Here is a 10,316-nt window from a genome sequence, read left to right on the forward strand (position 1 = left end):
TTTAGATTATAATTTTTATACTGCATATTGTAACTTTTGATTTTTCTACAGGGTCTGACAGACTGTCGATTTACAACATCATGTCAAACTTTGATATTTATTGTTATGATTGTTATGTTTGATGTACCTCATTTATTTATGCAGTATAGTGATATAGTATTTTAGTTTTAAAATTTGTTTTATTCCTGTATTTGGCTGTGTGGATAATACTTGCAGTTTTCCCTTTGATGATTTAAAAGTTAAGCATTCTTTTAAAGTTTCTGTTTCCAAGTGCTTTCAATTGTAAAATGTGTATATGTACATGTATGTGTAAATGTTAAAATTTTCAACAATCAATTAATAAAACCTGAAAACTAAATGAATATTCACTGTTGCTATCATTGTTGATTCAGCCTTAGTACTTTAGGCACTTCTACACTTATTAGGTGTCATGAAACGTATTTTTTCCTTTCTTGTTCTTCTCCCTCATATCTTACCACTCCTGCTCCCTGTTCTTTTAACAAACCCGAACCCTATTTTGCCAAAGATGAATCTATGATCCTGTGAGATTAAATAACTTTCCCAGGTCACACAGATCTAAATATGGAGAACCTGACTCCATTCAACTCCAGAGTACTTACTCTTTATTAGTGCATTTATGAATTTGCAATCATCTTCTTATCATTTATCAGTGAAATACCAATTATAGCTGAGATCTTAGAAAGCGGATTTCCTTTAGGACACAGGTAAGTTTCAGGAACAGAAGACATTGAACTTTAAATGTGCATCATGACTGAGGATTTGTTAGAATTTCACAATATCCCCAACAGTCAAGTATTGATTATCGCTCACAAAGTTTCATTTTAAAATGACTTTCCATTTTGATAAAAGAGTGATGAGTTTCTTTACTGTAGACACTACTTATAGGTTCTGATTTAAGTGCTCCCCGCTTTTTTACAGCACCTCTATTTCTGGCTCAAATAATATAGATCATCATCTTCTTTCTCTGATCCAAGAACTTTTTAATTTGATGCTGTAATGCTTTTCCTTGGGAGAAAACGTTCTCCAATATACTTCTTTCCCCCGCCATGATGTATTTTTAGTTTATAAGAAAATTAGAAAAATAGTTGAATCTGTTGATATGTCCTTTAATTGAGTGGTCCTGGGTATAAGAAGAATACTTAGGGCCTTCTCTCCTGGTAATGTCCATGAGCACTTATCAGGAGGCATTGGTACTGTATTTACAAATAGAAAGTCCTCTGGAGATAGAGATCATAAAAAAAAAAACTAACATAAAGTCATTGTAATAATGAAGGGAAAAAGCATACTCAGTTACGTTGGTTAAAAAAACAAAAAAACAAAAAAACAAAAAGCACCTCATCAGATAGTATCACAATTATAAAACAAATAAAATTTATTTTCATCTTGCCTTTGTTATCATTATTTGCCAGGTAGATATTTGGACAATATCTTATTAAGCTTTTATTCTGTACCAGCCTCTCTAATGTTTAATTGAGAACAGAATCCTTTTAAATCCATCATCCTATACAATATTCCAGACATCCATTTTTAATTAATAGGGGTAGGTATGCAAAATAAAAATTATTCATCTTTCTTCTCTGCATAGATATCTGGAAACACACTTTAAATGATAAGTATCTGTTTTAACTAACCATAGACTTAACTATGAAAATGCACATTATTCTTACTACTATTAGTGAGGTTCACTCTGAAAAACAGTCTTATGTGTGAGTGTGTGTTTTATTATTTGGTTCTCCCAGAAATAAGCCCTAGTATTTGAGTATAAATGATTTAGTAAGAATTGCTCCAGGACAAATTAGTAATAGAGTGAAGAAAGCAGTCTGTGGAAAGGGAGGACATGATTTCAGGTGATGTCCAGACTTGTCTCTTAAGGTACTCTGGAGTATAGACTAGACTCAGGCCAGGAAGTCGGACTTTCTTCCTCCTGATAGGTCAGACATTGGCCATGAGCTGTCTCCAAAGTCATAAACTTCTCAGGAAATTCTGGCTCCTTTGAAAATCTTGCAGCTGTAGCATCCACTGATGGTCCCAAGTACGAACTACGAAAGCTTGAGGAAGATGATGGTTAAGTGCAAAAAAATTGTAGGAAGGACCCAAGGATTTAGACCAGGCTCTCACAGTATTGGCCACCATGTGGCTAATACTGCTGAACATTTTTTTTTTTTTAAATGTCTGCCATCCTTTAGCTATTCTGTGTTTTTAATACTTTCTTGCTTCTTTCCATCCTTATAATAGGAAGAAAATAAAAACAAAATGAGATGGAGGGGCAAATTTTTCAGAAACAACTGAAAAAGTTCCTGCTAATATCAGAGAAAATTAAACACATCTCTGTTTATCTGATTTCTCATAGACCATTTAGCTTCACAATGGTCCTTCCACTGCTCAGTTATGCATTGCTTATTTGTTCTAAATCTAGGAATAACCCCTGACCTTAAAATTGGTCCACAAGACTCACAGTCTGATATTAAATAAGTCTATTTATTACACATAGGAACACATTCTCTTTTTCTTTTTCATACATAATAACACTAATACCCTGGAAAACATTACTAAGAGATACATATTTTTTTCATTTTTGTATCCTCCATGTCATCCTGTTGCCTCATACCTGGAAAATACCTTGTAACTTTACTTATTTATTTATTTATTTTTAAACATCTTTATTGGAGTATAACTGCTTTACAATGGGGTGTTAATTTCTGCTTTATAACAAAGTGAATCAGTTACACATATACATATGTTCCCATATCTCTTCCCTCTTGCGTCTCCCTCCTTCCCACCCTCCCTATCCCACCCCTCTAGGTGGTCACAAAGCACCGAGCTGATCTCCGGACACTATGCGGCTGCTTCCCACTACCTATCTATTTTACCTTTGGTAGTGTATATTTGTCCATGCCACTCTCTCACTTTGTCCCATCTTACCCTTCCCCCTCCTCGTATCCTCAAGTCCATTTTCTAGTAGGTCTGTGTCTTTATTCCAGTCTTGCCCCTAGGTTCTTCATGACCATTTTTTTTTTTTTTTTTTTTTTTTTTTTTTTTTTTTTAGATTCCATATGTATGTGTTAGCATACGGTATTTGTTTTCTCTTTCTGACTTACTTCACTTTGTATGACAGACTCTAGGTCCATCCACCTCACTACAAATAACTCAATTTCGTTTCCTTTTATGGCTGAGTAATATTCCATTGTATACATGTGCCACATCTTCTCTCTCCATTCATCTGATGATGGATACTTAGGTTGCTTCCATGTCCTAGCTATTGTAAATAGAGCTGCAATGAACATTTTGGTACATGACTCTTTTTGAATTATGGTTTTCTCAGGGTATATGCCCAGTAGTGGGATTGCTGGGTCGTATGGTAGTTCTATTTTTAGTTTTTTAAGGAACCTCCATACTGTTCTCCATAGTGGCTGTATCAATTTACATTCCCACCAACAGTGCAAGAGTGTTCTCTTTTCTCCACACCCTCTCCAGAATTTATTGCTTCTAGATTTTTTGATGATGGCCATTCTGACTGGTGTGAGATGATATCTCATTGTAGTTTTGATTTGCATTTCTCTAATGATTAATGATGTTGAGCATTCTTTCATGTGTTTGTTGGCAATCTGTATATCTTCTCTGGAGAAATGTCTACTTAGGTCTTCTGCCCATTTTTGGATTGGGTTGTTTTTTTTTTTTTGATTTTGAGCTGCATGAGCTGTTTATATATTTTGGAGATTAATCCTTTTTCCGCTGATTTGTTTGCAAATATTTTCTCCCCTTCTGAGGGTTGTCTTTTCGTCTTGTTTATGGTTTGTTTTGCTGTGCAAAAGCTTTTAAGTTTCATTAGGTCCCATTTGTTTATTTTTGTTTTTATTTCCGTTACTCTAGGAGTTGAGTCAAAAAAGATCTTGCTGTGATTTATGTTAAAGATTGTTCTTCCTATGTTTTCCTCTATGGGTTTTATACTGTCTGGTCTTACATTTAGGCCTTTAAGCCATTTTGAGTTTATTTTTGTGTATGTTCTTAAGGAGTGTTCTAATGTCATTCTTTTACATGTGGCTGTCCAGTTTTCTGAGCACCATTTATTGAAGAGACTGCCTTTTCTCCATTGTATATCCTTGCCTCCTTTGTCATAGAATAGTTGACTCTAGGTGTGTGGGTTTATCTCTGGGCTTTATATCCTGTTTCATTGATATATATATATATATATATATATATATATATATATATATATATATATATATATATATATATATATCTGTTTCTGTGCCAGTACCACATTGTCTTGATTACTGTAGCTTTGTAGTATAGTCTGAAGTCAGGGAGTCTGATTCCTCCAGCACCATTTTTTTCCCCTCAGGATTCCTTTAGCTATTCAGGCTCTTTTTTGTCTCCATACAAATTTTAAGATTTTTTGTTCTAGTTCTGTAAAAAACCCCATGGGTAATTTGATAAGGATTGCATTGAATCTGTAGATTGCTTTCGATAATATAGTCATTTTCACAATATTGATTCTTCCAATCCAAGAACATGGTATATTTCTCCATCTATTTGTGTCATCTTTGATTTCTTTCATCAGTGTCTTATAGTTTTCTGATTACAGGTCTTTAACCTCCTTAGGTAGGTTTATTCCTAGGTAGTTTATTCTTTTTGTTGCAGTGGTGAATGGGATTGTTTCCTTAATTTCTCTTTCTGTTTTTTCTTTGTTAGTGTATAGGAATGCAAGAGATTTCTGTGCATTAATTTTGTATCCTGCACCTTACCAAATTCTTCGATGAGTTGTAGTAGTTTTATGGTAGCGTCTTCAGGGTTTCCTATATAAAGTCTCCTGTCATCTGCAAACAGTGATGTTTTACTTCTTCTTTTCCCATTTGGATTCCTTTTATTTCTTTGTGTTCTCTGATTGCCATGACTAGGACTTCCAAAACTATGTTGAATAATAATGGCGAGATTGGATATCCTTGTCTTGTTCCTGATCTTAGAGGAAATTATTTCATTTTTTCACCATTGAGAATGATGTTTGCTGTGGGTTTGTCATATATGGCCTTTATTATGTTGAGGTAGGCTCCCTCTATGCCCACTTTCTGGAGAGTTTTTATCACAAATGGGTATTGAATTTTGTCAAAATCTTTTTCTGCATCTATTGAGATGATCATATGGTTTTTATTCTTCAATTTGTTGATGTGGTGTATTACACTGATTGATTTGCATATATTGAAGAATCCTTGCATCCCTGGGATAAATCCCACTTGACCATGGTGTATGATCCTTTTAATTTGTTGTTGGATTCTGTCTGCTAGTATCTTATTGAGGATTTTTGCATCTATATTCATCAGTGATATTGGTCTGTAATTTTCTTTTTTGTAGTATCTTTGTCTGGTTTTTGTATCAGGGTGATTGTGACCTCGTAGAATGAGTTGGAGAGTATTCCTTCCTCTGCAATTTTTTGGAAGAGTTTGAGAAGGATGGGTGTTAGCTCTTCCCTAAATGTTTGATAAAATTCACCTCTGAAGCCGTCTGGTCTTGGACTTTTGTTTGTTGGAAGATTTTTAATCACAGTTTGAATTTCAATACTTATGATTGGTCTGCTCATATATTCTATTTCTCCCTGGTTCAAGCTTGGAAGGTTATACCTTTCTAAGAATTTGTCCATTTCTTTCAGGTTGTCCATTTTATTGGCATAGAGTTGCTTGTAGTAGTCTCTTAGATGCTTTGTATTTCTGCGGTGTCTGTTGTAACTTCCCCTTTTTCGTTTCTAATTTTATTGATTTGAGTCCTCTCCCCCTTTATGTTAATGAGTCTGCCTAAAGGGTTATTAATTTTCTTTATCTCCTCAACAAGCCAGTTTTTAGTTTTATTGATCTTTGCTATTGTTTTCTTTGTTTCTATTTCATTTGTTTCTGCTCTGATCTTTATGATTTATTTCCTTCTACTAACTTTGGGTTTTGTTTGTTCTTCTTTCTCTAGTTCCTTTAGGTGTAAGGTTAGATTGTTTATTCAAGATTTTTCTTGTTTCTTGAGGTAGCATTGTATTGCTATAAACTTCCTTCTTAGAACTGTTTTTGTTGCATCCCATAGGTTTTGGATCATTGTGTTTTTGTTGTTATTTGTCTCTAGATATTTTTTGACTTCCTCTTTGATTTCTTCAGTGATCTCTTGGTTATTTAGTAATGTATTGTTTAGTCTCCATGTGTTTGTCTTTTTTATGGTTTTTTCCCTGTAATTTATTTCTAGTCTCATAGCATTTTTGTCAGAAAAGATGCTTGATATGATTTCAATTGTCTTAAATTTACTGAGGCTTGATTTGTGACCCAAGATGTGATCTATCCGGAGAATATTCCGTGTACACTTGAGAAGAAAGTGTGATCTGCGGTTTTTGGATGGAATGTCCTATAAAAATCAATTAAATATATCTGGTCTATTGTGTCCTTTAACGCTTGTGTTTCCTTATTAATTTTCTGTCTGGATGATCTGTCCATTGGTGTAAGTGAGGTGTTAAAGTCCCCCAGTATTATTGTGTTACAGTTGATTTCCTCCTTTATAGCTGTTAGCATTTGCCTTATGTATTGTGGTGTTCCTCTGTTGGGTGCATATCTATTTATAATTGTTGTATCTCCTTCTTGGTTTGATACATTGATCATTATGTTGTGTCATTCCATGTTTCTTGTAACATTCTTTAATTTAAAATCTATTTTATCTGATATGAGTATTGCTACTCCAGCTTTCTTTTGATTTCCATTTGCATAGAATATCTTTTTCCTTCCCCTCACTTTCAGTCTGTATGTGTCCCTAGGTCTGAAGTGGGTCTCTTGTAGACAGCATATATATGGGTCTTTTTTTTTTTGTATATATTCTGCAAGCCGGTGTCTTTTGGTTTGAGTATTTAATACATTGACTTTTAAGGTAATTATTGATATGTATATTCCTATTACTATTTTCTTAATTGTTTTGTGTTAGTTTTTGTAGGTGCTTTTCTTCTCTTGTGTTTCCCACTTAGAGAAGTTCCTTTAGCATTTGTTGTAGAGCTGTTTTATTCATGCTGAATTCTCTTAGCTTTTGCTTGTCTGTAAATCTTTTGATGTCTCCACCAAATCTGAATGAGATCTTTGTCTGGTAGGATAATCTTGGTTGCATGTTCTTCCCTTTCATCACTTTAAATATATTGTGCCACTCCCTTCTGGCTTGTAGAGTTTCTACTAAGAAATTAGCTTTTAACCATATGGGGGTTCCCTTGTATGTTATTTATTGTTTTTCCCTGTTGCTTTTAAAAATTTTTGTTTGCCTCTAATTTTTGTCAGTTTGATCACTATGTGTCTCGGTGTGTTTGTTCTTGTGTTTATCCTGCCTGGGACTCTCTGTGCTTCCTTGATTTGGGTGGCTATTTCCTTTCCCGTGTTAGGGAAGTTTTCGACTATAATCACTTCAAATATTTTCTTGGGTCCTTTCTCTCTCTCTTTTCCTTCTGGGACACCTATAATGTAAATGTTGGTGTATTTAATGTTTTCCCAAATGTCTCTTAGGCTGTCTTCATTTCTTTTCATTCTTTTTTTCTTTATTTTGTTCTGTGGCACTGAATTTCACCATTCTGTCTTCCAGGTCACTTATCTGTTCTTCTGCTATTGGTTCCTTCTCATGTATTTTTCATTTCAGTTATTGTATTGTTCATCTCTGTTTGTTTGTTCTTTAATTCTTCTAAGTTTTTGTTCTTTAATTCTTCTAAGTCTTTGTTAAACATTTCTTGCATATTCTCAATCTTTGCCTCCATTCTTTTTCCGAGGTCCTGGATCATCTCACTATTATTATTCTGAATTGTTTTTCTGGAAGGTTGCCTACCTCCACTTCATTTAGTTGTTTTTCTGGGTTTTTATCTTGTTCCTTCATCCTGTACATAGCCCTCTGCCTTTTCATTTGTCTATTTTTCTCTGATTGCTGTTTTCATTCCACAGGCTGCAGGATTGTATTTCTTCTTGCTTTTGCTCTCTGCCCTCTGGTGGATGAGGTTTGTGCAGGCTTCTTTTTGGGAGGGACTTGTGGAGGGTAGATCTGGCTGTTGCTCTAGTGGGCTGAGCTCAGTAAAACTTTATTCTGCTTTTCTGCTGATGGGTGGGGCTGAGTTCCCTCCTTGTTGGTTGTTTGGCCTTAGGTGACCCAGCACTGGAGTCTACAGACTTTTTGGCAGGGCTAATGGCAGACTCTGGGAGGGCTTACACCAAGTAGTACTTCCCAGAACTTCTGCTGCCAGGGTCCTTGTCCCCATGGTGAGCCACAGCCACCCCCTGTCTCTGCAGGAGACCCTCCAACACTAGTAGGTAGGTCAGGTTCAGTCTCCTGTGGGGTAACTGCTCCTTCCCCCTGGGTCTTGATGCAAACACTACTTTATGTGTGCCCTACAAGTGTGGAGTCTCTGTTTTCCCCAGTCCTGTTGAAGTTCTGCAGTCAAATCCCACTAGCCTTCAGAGTCTGATTCTCTGGGAATTCTTCCTTCCATTGCTGGACCCTCAGGTTGGGAAGCCTGATGTGGGCCTAAGAACATTCACTCCAGTGGGTGGACTTCTGTGGTATAATTGTTCTCCAGTTTTTAAGTCACTCACGCAGCAATTATGGGATTTGATTTTATTGTGATTGCGCCCCTCCTACCATCTCATTGTGGCTTCTCCTTTGTCTTTGGATGTGGGGTATCTTTTTTGGTGAGCTCCAGTGTCTTCCTGTCAATGATTGTTCAGTAGTCAGTTGTGATTTCAGTGCTCTCAGAAGAGGGAGTGAGCTCACATTGTTCTACTCCACCATCTTGAACCAAGCTATTCTTTTTTCTTTATTCTGGTCCACAACAGTGATTTCCACTATTCTGTCTTCCATGTCACTTATCTGTTTTTCTGCCTTAGTTATTCTGCCATTGATTCCTTCTTGTGTATTTTTCATTTCAGTTATTGTATTGTTCATCTCTGTTTGTTGTTCTTTATTTCTTCTAGGTCTTTCTTAAACATTTCTTGCCTCTTCTCGATCCTTGCTTCCATTCTTTTTCTGAGGTCTTGGATCATCTTCCCTATCATTATTCTGATTTTTTTTTTTCTTTTTCCAGCTGGTTGCCTATCTCCACTTCACTTAGTTGTTCTTCTGGGTTTTTTTCTTATTTCTTCATCTGGGACATACTCTTCTGCCATCTCATTTTGTCTAATTTTCTGTGATTGCAGTTTCCATTCCACATGCTTTGGGATTGTAGTTCTTCTTGTTTCTGCTGTCTGCACTGTGGTGGATGAAGCTGTCTAAGAGGTTTGTGCAGGTTTCCTGATGGGAGGGACTCCACTGGTGGGTGGAGTTGGGTCTTGTCCCTCTGCTGGGTAGGGCTGGGCTCTGGAAAACTTTAAGCAGCCTGTCTGCTGATTGGTGGAGCTGTGTTCCTGCCCTGTTGGTTGTTTGTCCTGAGGCATCCCGGCACTGGAGCCTACACAGGGGCTAATGGTGGCCTCCAGAAGGGTTCATGCCAATGAATACTTCCCAGAACTGCTGCTGCCATTGTCTTTGTCCCCATAGTGAGCCACAGCTGCACCCCACCTCCACAGGAGACCCTCTAATACTAGCAGGTAGGTTTGGGCCAGTCTCTTATGGGGTCACTGCTTTTTATTTCCCCTGACTTCTGGTGCACACAGGACCTTGTGTGTGCCCTCCAAGAGTGGAGTCTGTTTTCTCCTGTCCCGTGGATTTCCTGTTATCAAACCCTGCTGGCTTTCAAAGCCAGATTCTCTGGGGGCTCCTCTTCCCATTGCCATACCCCCAGACTGGGAAGCCTGATGTGGGGCTTGAGACTTTCACTCCTGCAGGAGGGCCTCCATGGTATAATTGCTCTCCAGTCTGTGGGTCATTCTCCCTGTGGGTATGGGATTTGATCATATCACGATTGTGTCCCCTCCTACCTTCTTGTTGTGGCTTCTTTTTAGTCTTTGTTTCAAGGTATCTTTTTTGGTAGCTTTCAGTGTTACTTCTGTTTGTGGTTGTTCAGCAGTTAGTTGTGATTTTGGTGTTTCCATGAGAAGGGGTGGGTCGACATCCTTCTACTCTGCCACCTTGAGCTCAAGATCATAAATGTTTTAAAGAAAAAATGTGCTAAAAATTCAATGAAGTATATGATGTTTTAAATTGATTAGTGAATAGAGAATTCCTTAATTTACAAAAATAAATTCAGTTCAACTTGGAAAATCTGGAAAGATCACGTAAGGCACAGAAATAATTACAGAAATGATCTAGACCAGGTCTAGCATTTATTTTTCTTTAAAAAGCCAAATAGTAAATATTTTAGACTTTCTGGACCATATGGT

The sequence above is a fragment of the Eubalaena glacialis genome, chromosome 14, assembly GCF_028564815.1.
Source record: "Eubalaena glacialis isolate mEubGla1 chromosome 14, mEubGla1.1.hap2.+ XY, whole genome shotgun sequence".
Taxonomy (NCBI): Eukaryota; Metazoa; Chordata; class Mammalia; order Artiodactyla; family Balaenidae; genus Eubalaena; species Eubalaena glacialis.